Source organism: Cryptomeria japonica, unplaced genomic scaffold, assembly GCF_030272615.1.
Source record: "Cryptomeria japonica unplaced genomic scaffold, Sugi_1.0 HiC_scaffold_272, whole genome shotgun sequence".
Lineage (NCBI taxonomy): Eukaryota > Viridiplantae > Streptophyta > Pinopsida > Cupressales > Cupressaceae > Cryptomeria > Cryptomeria japonica.
Genome location: NW_026729094.1, coordinates 32,501 through 52,500, shown reverse-complemented (window position 1 = coordinate 52,500; position 20,000 = coordinate 32,501). Strand labels below are relative to the sequence as shown.

Below are 20,000 nucleotides of genomic sequence, written 5' to 3'. Positions count from 1 at the left end.
TGCGCACCCGGGCGCGCACACCTTGGCACCCGCGTTTCCTTCATTTTAAATTTTTTTTTTTTACAATCTCTCAAGTGGGAAATTCTATAATCTCAACTTTTTTTGCCTTTTCAGGAAACTTTTGAATGGAGCGCATCATTGGTGCGCTCCGAAGTGTGCTCCAAGGTGCGCACCTCTGGTGTGCTCCAAAGCTCTCTCTAGCTGCGTGCACCTGCCCCGGCCGCGCACCCGGCCCCGCCCAGCTTCGCTCACCTGTCCCGGGCGTCTGGTGCGGAACCTTAGAGTAAGAAACATCACCGTGCACCTTGGCCAACGTGCGCGACTCGACCGAGCGCGCACTGGCCGAGGTGCACACCGATTTCACCTGGGTGCGCGCGCAGCACCTCGGGCGCACCGGGGTGCGCGCACAACGCCCGGGTTGCACCGTGGCCTGTGTGCTCGGGGCGCCTCGGGTGCGCGCTCGGTGTCGCCCCCCGCGCGCGCGGTAGTGCGGGCAGCGCACCCCGGCCCGGCCCGGCCCCGACGAGAACGCAAACGGGCAAAAGGTTTATTCAAATAGCATTGCGACGCCCGGCGAAAAACTAAAAAAGGGTGCAACACCGGGACTTCCCGGGAGGTCACCCATCCCAGTACTACTCCGGCCCAAGCGCGCTTAACTGCGGAGTTCTGATGGGATCCGGTGCACTAACGCTGGTATGATCGCACCCGTTATGAGCTTGTCGCAGTGTGTACTTAGCAAACCGCGACCCACGTGCGAATCCACCCCGGCCACCCACCCCCGTCGAGGTGCACACCCTCCCTCGCGAAGTGCGCCCCGTTCGCCAAGTGTGAGCCCTGCCCGGGTGCGCGCACCTTGCTAGGGCGTCGGGTGTGCACCCGGCCCGGCCTACGTGCGTGCACCTGGACGGGGCGTCGTGTGCGTGCAGTGTCCCGTCTGCAACGCGGTGCCCACACACCACCTCGGGCGCAACGACCTGCGCTCACATGTGGGCCGAGTGCACCTTGGTGCATGTTCGGGGCGCCTCGGGTGCACGCTCGATCTTGCCCCGGTGCACCAAGGCGCTCGGTTTGCCCCGGGTGCGCACTTGGTGCAAGGTGGGCACCCAAAATAGGGATCAAGCACCAAAACACAAGTTTCGGGATGCAAAATGGGACCCAAGGACCACAAATGCGTTCCAAGACCCATGATGGGTCCACGAGAACAAAAATGTGTTCCGAGACTTAATAAACAAATATTGGGTTTTAGGAGAAGAAACATGCTCTGATGCCCAAAACGAGAATCGACCCCGAAAAGGCCACAGGCCAAAAGTGGGATGCGAGACAAAAAAAAATGGGACCCGAGGACCAAAATTGGGTTCCCAGGTCGAAGACAGGGCAACCGGACAAGAAACGACCTCTAAGGCTCGAAATGAGTCCCGACGACTAAAACTTGACAAGAAGCACCCATCAGGCACCCAACTCGACACCCATGGGATGCCGACCCACCCGGGCTTCCACCTAGCACACCTTGGCACCCACCCACCCTCGCACCCAACCTCGCACCCAACTTAGCACCTTTGAACCCACATTGGCACTCACCCTGACCCTGGCACCTTGGAACCCACATTGGCACTCACCTTGACCCTGGCACCCACCTTTGCACTCACCTTGGGACCCACCCTGGCTCCCACCTCGGCACCCACCCAGACACCCACCTTGGTTCCTTGGCACCCACCTTGGATCCTTGGCACCCACCCCGACACCCACCTTGGCACGCAACTTGGCTACTTGCCACCCACCTTGGCTCCTTGACGCCCACCCCGACAACCACCCCGTGACCTACCCTGGCTAGGGTTGGTGCACACCCACCCTGGTGCCCACCTTGGCACCCACCCCATGACCCACCTTGGCACGCACCTTAGTACCCACCCCGTTACCCACCCTAGGACCCACCCCGTGACCCACCTTGGCCAGGGTGGGTGCCTTGGTGCGCACAACTTGCCTGGGCTGCACACCAGGGCGGGCTCAAGATGGCACCCGCGTTCCGTTTTTTTCACTATCTTTCAAAACGGAAATTTTAAAATCTCGTTTTTTTTTTTTTTTTGCCTTTTCTGGAAATTAGTGAAGGCAGCGCATCAAAGGTGCGCAATGCTGGTGCGAACCCGGGAGCGCTCCGATGTGTGCTCGAAGGTGCGGCGTGCACGAAGTCCGAGCCCGGCTTGCCCCGGGTGCGCACCTCGCGTGCACCTTCGCCGGGGTGAGCACCTTGGCTGGGTTGCGCGCCCTGGTGCGCACCAAGGAGCGCTCTGAAGTGTGCTCCAAGGTGCGGCGTGCACGAAGTCGGAGCTCGGTTTGCCCCGGGTGTGCACCTCGGGTGCGCACCTCGCGTGCACCTTCGCTGCGGTGGGCACCTTGGCTGGGTTGCGCGCCTTGGTGGGCACCATGCAGTGCACGAAGTCGGAGCCCGGTTTGCCCCGGGCGCGCACCTCCGCCAGGGTGGGCACCTTGGTGCGCACAACTTGCCTGGGCTGCGCACCAGGAAGGGCTCAAGATGGCACCCGCGTTCCGTTTTTTTCACTATCTTTCAGAACGGAAATTTTAAAATATCGTTTTTTTTTGCCTTTTCTGGAAATTAGTGAAGGCAGCGCATCAAAGGTGCGCAACGCTGGTGCGAACCTGGGAGCGCTCCGATGTGTGCTCCAAGGTGCGGCGTGCACGAAGTCGGAGCCCGGTTTGCCCCGGGTGCGCCCTGGTGGGCACCATGGTGCGCACCAAGGAGCGCTCCGAAGTGTGCTCCAAGGTGCGGCCTGCACGAAGTCGGAGCCCGGTTTGCCCCGGGCGTGCACCGCGGGTGGGCACCTTGGTGCGCATGCCTTGCCTGGGCTGCGCACCAGGGCGGGCTCAAGATGGCACCCGCGTTCCGTTTTTTTCACTATCTTTCAAAACGGAAATTTTAAAATCTCATTTTTTTTTGCCTTTTCTGGAAATTAGTGAAGGCAGCGCATCAAAGGTGCGCACCTCGCTGCCCACCACGGTGCGCAACGCCGGTGGGCACCCGGGAGTGCTTCGAAGTGTGCTCCAAGGTGCTGCGTGCACGTTGTCGGAGCCCGGTTTGCCCCGGGTGCGCACCTCGCGTGCACCTTCGTCGGGGTGGGCACCTTGGCTGGGTTTGCCCCGGCTGCGCTCCGAAGCGGGGTTATTGGAGCGCCGCCTCTTTTTTTGTCGGAGCGTTTGGTGGGGTTTCTCGCATTGGCTCTTCCCAGGCCCGGTTGCCACCCTGGCGCGCACGAAGTCGGAAGTAGGGTTAATTGCCCGGGTGCGCACCTTTGCCAGGGTGGGCACCTTACCTGGGCTGTGCACCCGGGCGGGCTCAAGATGGCACCCGCGTTCCGTTTTTTTCACTATCTTTCAAAACGGAAATTTTAAAATCTCCTCTTTTTTTTGCCTTTTCTGGAAATTAGTGAAGGCAGCGCATCAAAGGTGCGCACCTCGCTGCCCACCTTGGTGTGCTCTGAGGTGCGCACCCGGGAGCGCTACGAAGTGTGCTCCAAGGTGCGGCGTGCACGTTGTCGGAGCCCGGTTTGCCCCGGGTGCGCACCTCGCCTGCACCTTGGCCGGGGTGGGCACCCTGGCTGGGTTTGCCCAGGGTGCGCTCCGAAGCGGGGTTACTGGAGCGCCCCCTCTTTTTTTGTCAGAGCGTTTGGTGGGGTTTCTCGCATTGGCTCTTCCCAGGCCCGGTTGTTGGGTGCGCTCCCACCCTGGCGCGCGCGAAGTTGGAAGTTGGGTTAATTGCCCGGGCGCGCACCTTCGCCAGGGTGGGCACCTTGGTGCGCACACCTTGGCTGGGCTGCGCACCAGGGCGGGCTCAAGATGGCACCAGCATTCCCTTTTTCTCACTATCTTTCAAAACGGAAATTTTAAAATCTCGTTTTCTTTTGCCTTTTATGGAAATTAGTGAAGGCATCGCATCAAAGGTGCGCACCTCGCTGCCCACCTTGGTGTGCTCCGAGGTGCCCACCACGGTGCGCTCCGAGGTGCCCACCACGGTGCGCAACGCCGGTGCGAACCCGGGAGCGCCCCGATGTGTGCTCCAAGGTGCGGCGTGCACGAAGCCGGACCCCGGTTTGCCCCGGGTGCGCACCTCGCGTGCACCTTGGTGCGCACACCTTGGCTGGGTTGCGCGGCCTGGTGGGCACCATGGTGCGCACCAAGGAGCGCTCCGAAGTGTGCTCCAAGGTGCGGCGTGCACGAAGTCCTAGCCCGGTTTGCCCCGGGTGCGCACCTTCGCCGCGGTGGGCACCATGGCGTGCACGAAGTCGGAGCCCGGTTTGCCCCGGGTGCGCACCTCGCGTGCACCTTCGCCGGGGTGGGCACCTCGGCTGGGTTGCGCGCCCTGGTGCGCACCAAGGAGCGCTCCGAAGTGTGCTCCAAGGTGCGGCGTGCACGAAGTCGGAGCCCGGTTTGCCCCGGGTGCGCACCTTCGCCGCGGTGGGCACCCTGGTGCGCACCATGGCGTGCACGAAGTCGGAGCCCGGTTTGCCCCGGGTGCGCACCTCGCGTGCACCTTCGGCGGGGTTGCGCGCCCTGGTGCGCACCAAGGAGCGCTCCGAAGTGTGCTCCAAGGTGCGGCGTGCACGAAGTCGGAGCCCGGTTTGCCCCGGGTGCGCACCTCGCGTGCACCTTCGGCGGGGTTGCGCGCCCTGGTGGGCACCATGGTGCGCACCAAGGAGCGCTCCGAAGTGTGCTCCAAGGTGCGGCGTGCACGAAGTCGGAGCCCGGTTTGCCCCGGGTGCGCACCTCGCGTGCACCTTCGCCGCGGTGGGCACCATGGCGTGCACGAAGTCGGAGCCCGGTTTGCCCCGGGTGCGCACCTCGCGTGCACCTTCGCCGGGGTGGGCACCTCGGCTGGGTTGCGCGCCCTGGTGCGCACCAAGGAGCGCTCCGAAGTGTGCTCCAAGGTGCGGCGTGCACGAAGTCGGAGCCCGGTTTGCCCCGGGTGCGCACCTCGCGTGCACCTTCGCCGCGGTGGGCACCATGGCGTGCACGAAGTCGGAGCCCGGTTTGCCCCGGGTGCGCACCCCGCGTGCACCTTCGCCGGGGTGGGCACCTCGGCTGGGTTGCGCGCCCTGGTGCGCACCAAGGAGCGCTCCGAAGTGTGCTCCAAGGTGCGGCGTGCACGAAGTCGGAGCCCGGTTTGCCCCGGGTGCGCACCTCGCGTGCACCTTCGCCGCGGTGGGCACCTTGGCTGGGTTGGGCACCATTGAGCGCTCCGAAGTGTGCTCCAAGGTGCGCACCATGGCCCTCCAAGGTGCGCAGCATGGCGTGCACGAAGTCGGAGCCCGGTTTGCCCCGGGTGCGCACCTCGCGTGCACCTTCGCCAGGGTGGGCACCTCGGTGCGCACACCTTCTCAATGTTTTCTTGCCTTTTCTGGAAATTGGTGAAGGCAGCGCATCAAAGGTGCGCACCTCGGTGTGCTCCGAGGTGCGAACCCGAGAGCGCTCCGAGGTGCCCACGAAGTCGAAAGTCGGGTTAATTGCATTGTTTTCCCCGGGTGCGCTCCGAGGTGCGCAACATCGGTGCGCACCAAGGAGGGCTCCGAAGTGTGCTCCAAGGTGCGCACGATTCGGAGCTCGGTTTGCCCGGGGTGCGCACACCTTGGCTGGGTTGCGCACCCTTTGTGCGCTCCAAGGTGCGCACGAAGTCGGAGCTCGGTTTGCCCCGGGTGCGCACCTTCGCCAGGGTGCGCACCTTGATGCGCACGCCTTGGCTGGGCTGCGCACCTTGGTGGGCGCCATGGTGCGCACCTTTCGTGCGCTCCAAGGTGCGCACGAAGTCGGAGCTCGGTTTGCCCCGGGTGCGCACCTTGGTGGGCGCCATGGTGCACTCCGAGGTGCCCAAGATTGGTGCGCACCAAGGAGCGCTCCGAAGTGCGCTCCAAGGTGCGCAGGTGCGCGCGAAGTCGAAAGTTGGGTTAATTGTCCGGTTTGCCTCGGGTGCGCACCTTGCGTGCACCTTCGCCAGGGTGGGCGCCTTGGTGCGCACACCTTGGCTGGGCTGCGCACCCGGGCGCGCACACCTTGGCACCCGCGTTTCCTTCATTTTAAATTTTTTTTTTTTACAATCTCTCAAGTGGGAAATTCTATAATCTCAACTTTTTTTGCCTTTTCAGGAAACTTTTGAATGGAGCGCATCATTGGTGCGCTCCGAAGTGTGCTCCAAGGTGCGCACCTCTGGTGTGCTCCAAAGCTCTCTCCAGCTGCGTGCACCTGCCCCGGCCGCGCACCCGGCCCCGCCCAGCTTCGCTCACCTGTCCCGGGCGTCTGGTGCGGAACCTTAGAGTAAGAAACATCACCGTGCACCTTGGCCAACGTGCGCGACTCGACCGAGCGCGCACTGGCCGAGGTGCACACCGATTTCACCTGGGTGCGCGCGCAGCACCTCGGGCGCACCGGGGTGCGCGCACAACGCCCGGGTTGCACCGTGGCCTGTGTGCTCGGGGCGCCTCGGGTGCGCGCTCGGTGTCGCCCCCCGCGCGCGCGGTAGTGCGGGCAGCGCACCCCGGCCCGGCCCGGCCCCGACGAGAACGCAAACGGGCAAAAGGTTTATTCAAATAGCATTGCGACGCCCGGCGAAAAACTAAGAAAGGGTGCAACACCGGGACTTCCCGGGAGGTCACCCATCCCAGTACTACTCCGGCCCAAGCGCGCTTAACTGCGGAGTTCTGATGGGATCCGGTGCACTAACGCTGGTATGATCGCACCCGTTATGAGCTTGTCGCAGTGTGTACTTAGCAAACCGCGACCCACGTGCGAATCCACCCCGGCCACCCACCCCCGTCGAGGTGCACACCCTCCCTCGCGAAGTGCGCCCCGTTCGCCAAGTGTGAGCCCTGCCCGGGTGCGCGCACCTTGCTAGGGCGTCGGGTGTGCACCCGGCCCGGCCTACGTGCGTGCACCTGGACGGGGCGTCGTGTGCGTGCAGTGTCCCGTCTGCAACGCGGTGCCCACACACCACCTCGGGCGCAACGACCTGCGCTCACATGTGGGCCGAGTGCACCTTGGTGCATGTTCGGGGCGCCTCGGGTGCACGCTCGATCTTGCCCCGGTGCACCAAGGCGCTCGGTTTGCCCCGGGTGCGCACTTGGTGCAAGGTGGGCACCCAAAATAGGGATCAAGCACCAAAACACAAGTTTCGGGATGCAAAATGGGACCCAAGGACCACAAATGCGTTCCAAGACCCATGATGGGTCCACGAGAACAAAAATGTGTTCCGAGACTTAATAAACAAATATTGGGTTTTAGGAGAAGAAACATGCTCTGATGCCCAAAACGAGAATCGACCCCGAAAAGGCCACAGGCCAAAAGTGGGATGCGAGACAAAAAAAAATGGGACCCGAGGACCAAAATTGGGTTCCCAGGTCGAAGACAGGGCAACCGGACAAGAAACGACCTCTAAGGCTCGAAATGAGTCCCGACGACTAAAACTTGACAAGAAGCACCCATCAGGCACCCAACTCGACACCCATGGGATGCCGACCCACCCGGGCTTCCACCTAGCACACCTTGGCACCCACCCACCCTCGCACCCAACCTCGCACCCAACTTAGCACCTTTGAACCCACATTGGCACTCACCCTGACCCTGGCACCTTGGAACCCACATTGGCACTCACCTTGACCCTGGCACCCACCTTTGCACTCACCTTGGGACCCACCCTGGCTCCCACCTCGGCACCCACCCAGACACCCACCTTGGTTCCTTGGCACCCACCTTGGATCCTTGGCACCCACCCCGACACCCACCTTGGCACGCAACTTGGCTACTTGCCACCCACCTTGGCTCCTTGACGCCCACCCCGACAACCACCCCGTGACCTACCCTGGCTAGGGTTGGTGCACACCCACCCTGGTGCCCACCTTGGCACCCACCCCATGACCCACCTTGGCACGCACCTTAGTACCCACCCTGTTACCCACCCTAGGACCCACCCCGTGACCCACCTTGGCCAGGGTGGGTGCACCCACCCTGGTGCCCACCTTGGCACCCACCCATCCTAGCACCCAGCCTGTGACCGGGCTTGGAACCCAACCTTGCACCCGTCTTGGCCAGTGTGGGTGCGCACCCATCCTGGCACCCACGTTGTGACACACCCTTTAACCCACGCACCCTAGCAGCCACGTTGGCACCCACCTTGGAACACAACCTAGCAACTTGGCACCCACCCCGTGACCCACCTTGGCATCCACCATAGCAGTCGCCCACTTGGCACCCACCTTGGAACCCAAGTTGGCACCCACCTCGGCACCCACCTTGACACTTGTGGACCCACCTTGCCACTCACCCTAGCATCGACCCATCCTAGCACCCACCCTGGCACCTTTGCACCCTAGCACTCACCCATCCTAGCACCTAACCTGTGACCCACCTTGACACTCACCCTCGCACCCACCTTGGAACCCAACCTAGCACCCACCCACCCTGACACCAACCCTAGCACCTACCCACCCTTGCACCCACCCTGTGACCCATCTTGGCACCCACCCATCCTACCACTCAACCTATCACCCACCTTCTCACCCACCTTGGCATCCACCTTAGCACCCACCCACACTGGCACCTTGGCACCCACCTCGGGCAAGGTGGGTGCACACCCACCCTGACACCCAATTTAGAACCAACCGAGCATGTTACCCACCTTGGCACCCACATTGCAGCCCACCCTAGTACCCACCCTATGACCCACATTGGCATCCACACCCTAGCACCCAGGCACCTCGACACCCGCCTTGACACGCACCCTAGCACTAAACCTGTGACCCACCTTGGAACTCACCCTAGAACCCACCCACCCTGTGAACCACCTTGGCATCCACCTTAGCACCCACCCACCTTGGCACCCACTCTAGCACTCACCCATCCTAACACCCAACTTGTTACCCACCTTGGCACCCGCCCTCGCGTCCACCTTGAAACCCACCCTAGCACCCACCCACGCAGGAGCCCACCTTGGCACCCAACCTAACACCCACGCATCCTGGCACCCAACTTGTGACCCACCTTGGAACCCACCCTAGTACCCACCTTTGAACCCACTATATCACCAACCCACCTTGGCACCCACCCTATGACCCTCTTTGGAATCCACCCTAGCACGCACCCACCCTGGCACCCACCATGGAGCGCACCCTAGCACCCACCCACCTCGGCACGCACCTCAACACCCACCTTGGTGTGCGCACTGCGCCAACCTCTCAAAGACCCTATGTGGTGCGCTCCAAAGTGTACACCTTTGGTGCGCTCCAAGGTGCGCACCTTTGGTGCACACCGAGGTGCACACCAAAGTGTGCACCGAGGTGAGCACCAAAGTGCACTCCAAGGTGCACACCAAGGCGTGCACCTTTGGTGCGGTCAATGCAAACGAATTCGGAAGTTGGGGTCGATGTCCTAATCGCTGCTGCAGACTACACGTATGAGAATCGGACAAATAGCTTTATATAGGGGAGGTGTTGCGTTTGATGGGTCGACTCCCCTGGTTGTGTGCACTGCACCAACTTCAAAGACCCTGTCTTGTTTAAGAAGTCAAAAGTTGGGGTGGATGTCCTAATCATTGCTGCAGTCTACGCATGTATGAGAATCAGACAAATAGCTTATATAGGGGAGGTGTTGCATTCGGTGGGTTGACTCCCCTGGTTGTGCGCACTGCGCCAACCTCAAAGACCCCGCATAGCAGAAGAAGTCGGAAGTCGGATTTTGGTGAGCACCAAGGCGTGCACCTTTGGTGCGGTCAACGCAGACGAATTCAGAAGTTGGGGTGGATGTCCTAATCGTTGTTGCAGGCTACACATGTATGAGAATCAGACAAATAGCTTATATAGGGGAGGTGTTGGGTTTGATGGGTCAACTCCCTTGGTTGTGCGCATTACGCCAACCTCAAAGACCTTGTTTTCGTTAAGAAGTCAAAAGTTGGGGTCAATGTCCTAATGGCTCCTGTAGGCTACACATGTATGAGAATCGGACAAATAGCTTATATAGGGGAGGTGTTGGGTTTGATGGGTCGACTCCCCTGGTTGTGCGCATTACGTCAACCTCAAAGACCTTGTTTTCGTTAAGAAGTCAAAAGTTGGGGTCGATGTCCTAATTGCTCCTGTAGACTACACATGTATGAGAATCAGACAAATAGCTTATATAGGGGAGGTGTTGGGTTTGATGGGTTGACTCCCCTAGTTGTTCGCATTACACCAACCTCAAAGACCTTGTTTTCGTTTAGAAGCCGAAAGTTGGGGTCGATGTCCTAATTGCTCCTGCAGGCTACGCATGTATGAGAATCAGACAAATAGCTTATATAGGGGAGGTGTTGGGTTTGATGGGTCGACTCCCCTGGTTGTGCGCATTGCGCCAACCTCAAAGACCCTGCATTGCGGATGAAGTCGAAAGTCAGAGTTTGGTGTGCTACAAGGTGTGGTCGAAGGTGCTCACCTAGGTGTGCACCTTTGGAGCGCAGGAAAAGTGCCCTCCAAAAGTGCGCACCTTTGGAGTGCACAAAAGTGCCCTCCAAAAGTGCGCACCTTTGGAGCGCACAAAAGTGCCCTCCAAAAAGTGCCCTCCAAAAGTGCGCACCTTTGGAGCGCACAAAAGTGCCCTCCAAAAAGTGCCCTCCAAAAGTGCGCACCTTTGGAGTGCAGAAAAGTGCCCTCCAAAAAGTGCCCTCCAAAAGTGTGCACCTTTGGAGTGCACAAAAGTGCCCTCCAAAAGTGCGCACCTTTGGAGCGCAGAAAAGTGCCCTCCAAAAAGTGCCCTCCAAAAGTGCGCACCTTTGGAGCGCAGAAAAGTGCCCTCCAAAAAGTGCCCTCCAAAAGTGCGCACCTTTGGAGCGCAGAAAAGTGCCCTCCAAAAAGTGCCCTCCAAAAGTGCGCACCTTTGGAGCGCAGAAAAGTGCCCTCCAAAAAGTGCCCTCCAAAAGTGCGCACCTTTGGAGCGCACAAAAGTGCCCTCCAAAAAGTGCCCTCCAAAAGTGCGCACCTTTGGAGCGCACAAAAGTGCCCTCCAAAAGTGCGCACCTTTGGAGCGCACAAAAGTGCCCTCCAAAAGTGCGCACTTTTGGTGCGCACCAAGGCGCTGGTTCGGTCGTTGCAGGCGAGTTCGGAAGTTGGGGTCGATGTCCTGAGCGGAGGTGCAAACTACACAGGTGTCGGAATCGGACAAATAGCTTATATAGGGGAGGTGTATGCTTCGATGGGTCGACTCCCCAGGTTGAGCGCACCGCGCCAACCTCAAAGACCCTACGGTATGGATGAAGTCGGAAGTTGGGTCCGATGACCGATTCGATTAGTAGGTATGCTCATGAGGTCGGAATTTGGGTCCGATGACCTGCCATGTGCAGGAAGGCGAATGTTGGCACTGTGCGTTGCAAGGTGCACACCAAGGTGCTGGTGCGGTCTTTTTAGTCGAGTTCGGAAGTTGGGGTCGATGTCCTGATCGGAGGTGCAAGCTACACAGGTGTGGGAATCGGACAAATAGCTTATATAGGGGAGGTGTATGCTTCGTTGGGTCGACTCCCCGGGTTGAGCGCACCGCGCCAACCTCAAAGACCCTACGGTATGGATGAAGTCGGAAGTTGGGTCCGATGACCGATTCGATATGTAGGCATACTCGCGAGGTCGGAATTTGGGTCCGATGACCTGCCATGTGCAGGAAGGCGAATGTTGGCACTGTGCGTTGCAAGGTGCGCACCAAGGCGCTGGTTCGGTCGTTGCAGGCGAGTTCGGAAGTTGGGGTCGATGTCCTGATCGGAGGTGCAAACTACACAGGTGTGGGAATCGGACAAATAGCTTATATAGGGGAGGTGTATGCTTCGTTGGGTCGACTCCCCGGGTTGAGCGCACCGCGCCAACCTCAAAGACCCTACGGTATGGATGAAGTCGAAAGTTGTGTCCGATGACCGATTCGATATGTAGGCATACTCGCGAGGTCGGAATTTGGGTCCGATGACCTGCCATGTGCAGGAAGGCGAATGTTGGGACTGTGCGTCGCAAGGTGCGCACCAAGGCGCTGGTGCCGTCGTTGCAGTCGAGTTCGGAAGTTGGGGTCGATGTCCTGGTCAGAGGTGCAAACTACACAGGTGTGGGAATCGGACAAATAGCTTATATAGGGGAGGTGTATGCTTCGATGGGTCGACTCCCCGGGTTGAGCGCACCGCGCCAACCTCAAAGACCCTACAGTATGGATGAAGTCGGAAGTTGGGTCCGATGACCGATTCGATACGTAGGCATATTGGCGAGGTCTGAATTTGTGTCCGATGACCTGCCATGCGCAGGAAGGCGGAATTTGGGTCCGATGACCGAGTTGATGGCGTGCCATGCGCAGAAAGGCGGAATTTGGGTCCGATGACCGAGTTGATGTTGATGGCCCGCCATGCACAGGAAGGCGGAATTTGGGTCCGATGACCGATTTGAAGGCGTGCCATGCGCAGAAAGGCGGAGTTTGGGTCCGATGACCGAGTTGATATTGATGGCCCGCCATGCGCAGGAAGGCGGAATTTGGGTCCGATGACCTGACATACGCATGGAGTCCGACTCGGGGGCCGATGTTCGATTCGATGACTTGCATTGTGGGTAAAGTCGGAAGTTGTGGTCTTTGACCCGATTCGATGACCAGACTTCGGCTGCTTGAGAATCGGACAAATAACTTATATAGGGGAGGTAGTGTTCTCGAGCATCCTCCCCCCGTGCCCGTTTATGTCGATTGATGCTGGTGCTCGACTGGTTGGAGCGCTCGGATGCAAAAATCTTGCACCAGGATTTATCGATTGTGATGGACACGGCAAGTCTCCTGATTGCTATGCAGGAGCTCATCGTGAATCTCTATGCGGCCTTGGTATGGACTCGACCTGCGGAATGGTTCGGCAATGGTAGTCGCTCCAACACGTCCTTGCAATGGCCACAGAGGTGATTCGACTAGAGCTCCAGTCTAGCTTTTGGGTTGCTTGGCGGACTGGTATAGCCGCGATCGAGTTCCGGCCATGAACGTTTTAGATAGCTCTTGGGCTTTCTGGGACGGAAGTCGGAAGTTTGGGCTGTTGTCCGATTTGATGACCATTCTTCGGATGTGTGAGAATCGGACAAATAACTTATATAGGGGACTGTGTTGTCTCACGCAGCCCCCTCCGTGCCCCTCTATCTCGACCGATGTTGGTGCTTGAAAGGGTTGGGATCGCTCGGATTTATAAACGTGCACCACCATTTGTCGAGTGTGAGGGACGCGGCAGGTCTCCTAAATGCTATACGGGCGCTCTCTGAGAATCTCTATCCGGCCTCGACACAGACTAGTCTTGCTGAATGGTTTGGCACTGGTAGTCGATCCAACACGTCGTTGTTGTGGCCGCCTAGGCGATTCGATTCGAGCCCCCGTCTAGCTTTTGGGTTGCTTGGCGGATTTTGCCCTATCCGCAAGTGAGCTCGGTCCCTAAACGTTCGAGAAACCCGATTGCTATGCGCCGACTCTCTTTCTTGCGAGCCTCCATCTAGCTTTTGGGTCTCTACGGAACGGAAGTCGGAATCTGGGACCGTTGTTTGATTCGACGAGGCAGACTACGGTTGTGCGAGAATCGGACAAATAACTTATATAGGGGAGGTGTTGACTGGAGCATTCTCCCCCGTGCCCCTCTAACTCGACCAATGCTGGCGCTCGAACGGTGGTAGCGCTCGGATTTTCGTTGAGCGCCAGCATTGGTCGATTTAGAGGGGCATGCGAGATTCCCGAATGCTATGCGAGGGCTCTAACGGAAATGTCTATTGGTTTCGGTATGGATGCAATTGCGAGTGGTTCGGCAAAGGTAGTCGTTCCGATGCGTCCATGTCGTGGCCAAATCGATAATTCGATTTGAGCCCTCGTATAGCATTTGGGTCTCTCGATGTGATTCCGCATTCCAGTCCCTTTGGGCACTGCTTGAGCCGCATCCCAGGGGGTTCCCTTCCCAATAATCTGCCTCGCAACCCGATTGCTATGCGGTGAGGCTCCTCGGCCGCCTCGGAACTATCTGTGTATCAGACGCATCGCGGGATAAGGGGTTGGCAACGGTAGTCGCCCCAAGCGCGTCCGATGCTTGGACCATTCCGAGGCGGCCCTGAAGCCTCTTCCGTCTAGCCGTTGGGTCCTTCTCGCCGCATCCCTTGCCTCGCACCCCGATTGCTATGCGGTGAGGCTCCTCGGCCGCCTTGGAACTATCTGTGTATCAGACGCATCGCGGGATAAGGGGTTGTCACTGGTAGTCGCCCCAAGCGCGTCCGATGCTTGGACCATTCCGAGGCGGCCCTGAAGCCTCTTCCGTCTAGCCGTTGGGTCCTTCTCGCCGCATCCCTCGACTCGCACCCCGATTGCTATGCGGTGAGGCTCCTCGGCCGCCTTGGAACTATCTGTGTATCGGACGCGTCGCGGGATAAGGGGTTGTCACTGGTAGTCGCCCCAAGCGCGTCCGATGCTTGGACCATTCCGAGGCGGCCCTGAAGCCTCTTCCGTCTAGCCGTTGGGTCCTTCTCGCCGCATCCCTCGCCTCGCACCCCGATTGCTATGCGGTGAGGCTCCTCGGCCGCCTTGGAACTATCTGTGTATCGGACGCGTCGCGGGATAAGGGGTTGTCACTGGTAGTCGCCCCAAGCGCGTGCGATGCATGGACCATTCCCAGGCGGCCCTGAAGCCTCTTCCGTCTAGCCGTTGGGTCCTTCTCGCCGCATCCCTCGCCTCGCACCCCGATTGCTATGCGGTGAGGCTCCTCGGCCGCCTTGGAACTATCTGTGTATCGGACGCGTCGCGGGATAAGGGGTTGTCACTGGTAGTCGCCCCAAGCGCGTCCGATGCTTGGACCATTCCGAGGCGGCCCTGAAGCCTCTTCCGTCTAGCCGTTGGGTCCTTCTCGCCGCATCCCTCGCCTCGCACCCCGATTGCTATGCGGTGAGGCTCCTCGGCCGCCTTGGAACTATCTGTGTATCGGACGCGTCGCGGGATAAGGGGTTGTCACTGGTAGTCGCCCCAAGCGCGTCCGATGCTTGGACCATTCCGAGGCGGCCCTGAAGCCTCTTCCGTCTAGCCGTTGGGTCCTTCTCGCCGCATCCCTCGCCTCGCACCCCGATTGCTATGCGGTGAGGCTCCTCGGCCGCCTTGGAACTATCTGTGTATCGGACGCGTCGCGGGATAAGGGGTTGTCACTGGTAGTCGCCCCAAGCGCGTCCGATGCTTGGACCATTCCGAGGCGGCCCTGAAGCCTCTTCCGTCTAGCCGTTGGGTCCTTCTCGCCGCATCCCTCGCCTCGCACCCCGATTGCTATGCGGTGAGGCTCCTCGGCCGCCTTGGAACTATCTGTGTATCGGACGCGTCGCGGGATAAGGGGTTGTCACTGGTAGTCGCCCCAAGCGCGTCCGATGCTTGGACCATTCCGAGGCGGCCCTGAAGCCTCTTCCGTCTAGCCGTTGGGTCCTTCTCGCCGCATCCCTCGCCTCGCACCCCGATTGCTATGCGGTGAGGCTCCTCGGCCGCCTTGGAACTATCTGTGTATCGGACGCGTCGCGGGATAAGGGGTTGTCACTGGTAGTCGCCCCAAGCGCGTCCGATGCTTGGACCATTCCGAGGCGGCCCTGAAGCCTCTTCCGTCTAGCCGTTGGGTCCTTCTCGCCGCATCCCTCGCCTCGCACCCCGATTGCTATGCGGTGAGGCTCCTCGGCCGCCTTGGAACTATCTGTGTATCGGACGCGTCGCGGGATAAGGGGTTGTCACTGGTAGTCGCCCCAAGCGCGTCCGATGCTTGGACCATTCCGAGGCGGCCCTGAAGCCTCTTCCGTCTAGCCGTTGGGTCCTTCTCGCCGCATCCCTCGCCTCGCACCCCGATTGCTATGCGGTGAGGCTCCTCGGCCGCCTTGGAACTATCTGTGTATCGGACGCGTCGCGGGATAAGGGGTTGTCACTGGTAGTCGCCCCAAGCGCGTCCGATGCTTGGACCATTCCGAGGCGGCCCTGAAGCCTCTTCCGTCTAGCCGTTGGGTCCTTCTCGCCGCATCCCTCGCCTCGCACCCCGATTGCTATGCGGTGAGGCTCCTCGGCCGCCTTGGAACTATCTGTGTATCGGACGCATCGCGGGATAAGGGGTTGTCACTGGTAGTCGCCCCAAGCGCGTCCGATGCTTGGACCATTCCGAGGCGGCCCTGAAGCCTCTTCCGTCTAGCCGTTGGGTCCTTCTCGCCGCATCCCTCGCCTCGCACCCCGATTGCTATGCGGTGAGGCTCCTCGGCCGCCTTGGAACTATCTATGTATCGGACGCGTCGCGGGATAAGGGGTTGTCACTGGTAGTCGCCCCAAGCGCGTCCGATGCTTGGACCATTCCGAGGCGGACCTGAAGCCTCTTCCGTCTAGCCGTTGGGTCCTTCTCGCCGCATCCCTCGCCTCGCACCCCGATTGCTATGCGGTGAGGCTCCTCGGCCGCCTTGGAACTATCTGTGTATCGGACGCGTCGCGGGATAAGGGGTTGTCACTGGTAGTCGCCCCAAGCGCGTCCGATGCTTGGACCATTCCGAGGCGGACCTGAAGCCTCTTCCGTCTAGCCGTTGGGTCCTTCTCGCCGCATCCCTCGCCTCGCACCCCGATTGCTATGCGGTGAGGCTCCTCGGCCGCCTTGGAACTATCTGTGTATCGGACGCGTCGCGGGATAAGGGGTTGTCACTGGTAGTCGCCCCAAGCGCGTCCGATGCTTGGACCATTCCGAGGCGGCCCTGAAGCCTCTTCCGTCTAGCCGTTGGGTCCTTCTCGCCGCATCCCTCGCCTCGCACCCCGATTGCTATGCGGTGAGGCTCCTCGGCCGCCTTGGAACTATCTGTGTATCGGACGCGTCGCGGGATAAGGGGTTGTCACTGGTAGTCGCCCCAAGCGCGTCCGATGCTTGGACCATTCCGAGGCGGACCTGAAGCCTCTTCCCTCTAGCCGTTGGGGCTTTCTCGCCGCATCCCTCGCCTCGCACCCCGATTGCTATTCGGTGAGGCTCCTCGACCGCCTTGGAACTATCTGTGTATCGGACGCATCGCGGGATAAGGGGTTGGCAGTGGTAGTCGCCCCAAGCGCGTCCGATGCTTGGACCATTCCGAGGCGGCCCTGCAGCCTCTTCCGTCTAGCCGTTGGGGCCATCTCGCTGCATCCCCCACCTCGCACCACGATTGCTATGCGGTGAGGCTCCTTGGCCGCCTCGGAACTATCTGTGTATTGGACGCATCGCGGGATAAGGGGTTGTCACTGGTAGTCGCCCCAAGCGCGTCCGATGCTTGGACTATTCCGAGGCGGCCCTGCAGCCTCTTCCGTCTAGCCGTTGGGGCCATCTCGCCGCATCCCCCAGCTCCTCGGCCGCCTCGGAACTATCTGTGTATCGGACGCATCGCGGGATAAGGGGTTGGCAGTGGTAGTCGCCCCAAGCGCGTTCGATGCTTGGACTATTCCGAGGCGGCCCCGCAGCCTCTTCCGTCTACCCTTTGGGGCCATCTCGCCGCATCCCTCGCCTCGCACCCCGATTGCTATGCGGTGAGGCTCCTCGGCCGCCTGGGAACTATCTTCGTATCGGATGCATCGCGGGATAAGGGGTTGTCACTGGTAGTCGCCCCAAGCGCGTCCGATGCTTGGACTATTCCGAGGCGGCCCTGTGGCCTCTTCCGTCTAGCCGTTGGGGCCATCTCGCCGCATCCCTCACCTCGCACCCCCATTGCTATGCGGTGAGGCTCCTCGGCCGCCTTGGAACTGTCTTCGTATCGGAAGCATCGCGGGATAAGGGGTTGTCACTGGTAGTCGCCCCAAGCGCGTCCGATGCTTGGACTATTCCGAGGCGGCCCTGCAGCCTCTTCCGTCTAGCCGTTGGGGCCATCTCGCCGCATCCCCCACCTCGCACCCGGATTGCTATGCGGTGAGGCTCCTCGGCCGCCTTGGAACTATCTTCGTATCGGACGCATCGCGGGATAAGGGGTTGTCACTGGTAGTCGCCCCAAGCGCGTCCGATGCTTGGACTATTCCGACGCGGCCCTGTGGCCTCTTCCGTCTAGCCGTTGGGGCCATCTCGCCGCATCCCCCACCTCGCACCCCGATTGCTATGCGGTGAGGCTCCTCGGCCGCCTTGGAACCATCTTCGTATCGGACGCATCGCGGGATGAGGGGTTGTCACTGGTAGTCGCCCCAAGCGCGTCCGATGCTTGGACCATTCCGAGGCGGCCCTGAAGCCTCTTCCGTCTAGCCGTTGGGGCCTTCCCGCCCCATCCCTCGCCTCGCACCCCCGATTGCTATGCGGTGAGGCTCCTCGGCCGCCTTGGAACCATCTGTGTATCGGACGCATCGCGGGATAAGGGGTTGGCACTGGTAGTCGCCCCAAGCGCGTCCGATGCTTGGAGCATTCCGAGGTGGCCCTGAAGCCTCTTCCGTCTAGCCGTTGGGGCCTTCCCGCCCCATCCCTCGCCTCGCACCCCGATTGATATGCGGTGAGGCTCCTCGGCCGCCTTGGAACTATCTGTGTATCGGACGCATCGCGGGATAAGGGGTTGGCACTGGTAGTCGTCCCAATCGCGTCCGATGCTTGGACCATTCCGAGGCGGCCCTGCAGCCTCTTCCGTTTAGCCGTCGGGGCCTTCCCGCCGCATCCCTCGCCTCGCATCCCGATTCCTATGCGGTGAGTCTTCTCGGCCGCCGCGGAACTATACCTGTTATTGCTACTGCATCCTTCGGCTGGTAACCTCCTCTGCCGCCTTGGAACGTTCTCTTTGTCGGACGCGTCGCGGGATAAGGGGTTGGCACTGGTAGTCGCCCCAAGCGCGCCCGATGCATAGACCGCTCCGAGTTGACCTTGCTTTCAGCCTCTCACATGCATAGACCTCTCTGAGTCGACCCTGCAGCCTCTCACGTTTAGCCTTTGGAATCTCGCCTCACAACATGATTGCTATCCTTGATGCATCCCTTGCCTCGAGCCCTGATTGCTTTCTTGGCTGCATCCCTCCTCTCCTCACAGCCCGGTTGTCATCACTGCTTCATCCGTCGCTTCATGCATTCTGGCTGCTGGGCCCTTCCCACCGCACACCTCGATTGCTATCTCTTCTGCATCACACACCCCGATTGCTATCTCTGCTACATCCCTCGGCTCTCACTTCTGCATCCTTCGCCTCCCACCTCGATTGCTATCAATGCTGCATCCGTAACCTCACACCCCGATTGCTATGCGGGGAGGCTCCTTGGCCGCCTTGGAAATTTCTGTGTGTCGGACGCACCGCGGGATAAGGGGTTGGCACTGGTAGTCGCCCCAAGTGCGCCCGATTCTTAGACCGCTTCGAGGTGACCTCGTAGCCTCTTTCGTCCAGGCTTCCTGCCTTCAACGCCCTTTTTACACCTCGATTGCTATGCGCGGGCTCGTTGGCGTCTATCACCTCTCTGCGAAGAGTGGCACGATGATTGTTGGGGTAAATCGTAGCAGTCCGATCTCTGGCCTTGGGCCATTGTGAGGGCTGATCGATTTCCTGTGCGCATCTCGTGTTCGCCCAGTAACAGACTCGACGACTTGTAATCGGTCTTGTTCCCGATTGTTCCTGGAGGTAGTCTTCGGAACTCTTGGATTTGACCTGTCACTCGAACTGTCCTCTTCCGAGGATGCTTGTGTGTGTGTGCTTGTGCCATTTCCTTGGCGGTATTAACGAGATATTAAAGAGCGGAGTGAGCGCCTCGCCCAGCTATGTTTGGGGCTCTCACTCCCTTACCCGGTGTGCGACCGCTTTGCACGTAGGTTGCGGAGCATCGCGACTCTTTCGATGTTTGGCGGTTGTCTTCCGGTGATGCGTTGGTCCCGAAGTGCACGTTACTAGCATTTCTGCCATTGTTCTCGATCTTTGGCACGTTCCTTCGTTGCAATTGGATATATATCTCCGTTTATACGCGCAGGCTTCTCCCGCCTATTCAGCGCTGTCCCACTCTCAGCACTCTCGTGGTCTCCTTGGCTTCTCTCTCCCGTGAGCGAGCTCTCTTCT

General features: G+C 60.1%; 2 non-coding genes across 2 annotated transcripts; both read right to left on the bottom strand.

The window, feature by feature from the left end:
- Window positions 1-588: 588 nt before the first annotated feature.
- LOC131869909 (5S ribosomal RNA) lies at window positions 589-707 on the bottom strand. The gene has a single exon (XR_009368278.1). It is a non-coding gene; the product is annotated as a 5S ribosomal RNA (ribosomal RNA).
- A 5,916-nt stretch (window positions 708-6,623) lies between these two features.
- On the bottom strand, window positions 6,624-6,742 carry LOC131869908 (5S ribosomal RNA). Its single transcript, XR_009368277.1, has one exon. It is a non-coding gene; the product is annotated as a 5S ribosomal RNA (ribosomal RNA).
- Between the last annotated feature and the right edge of the window lie 13,258 nt (window positions 6,743-20,000).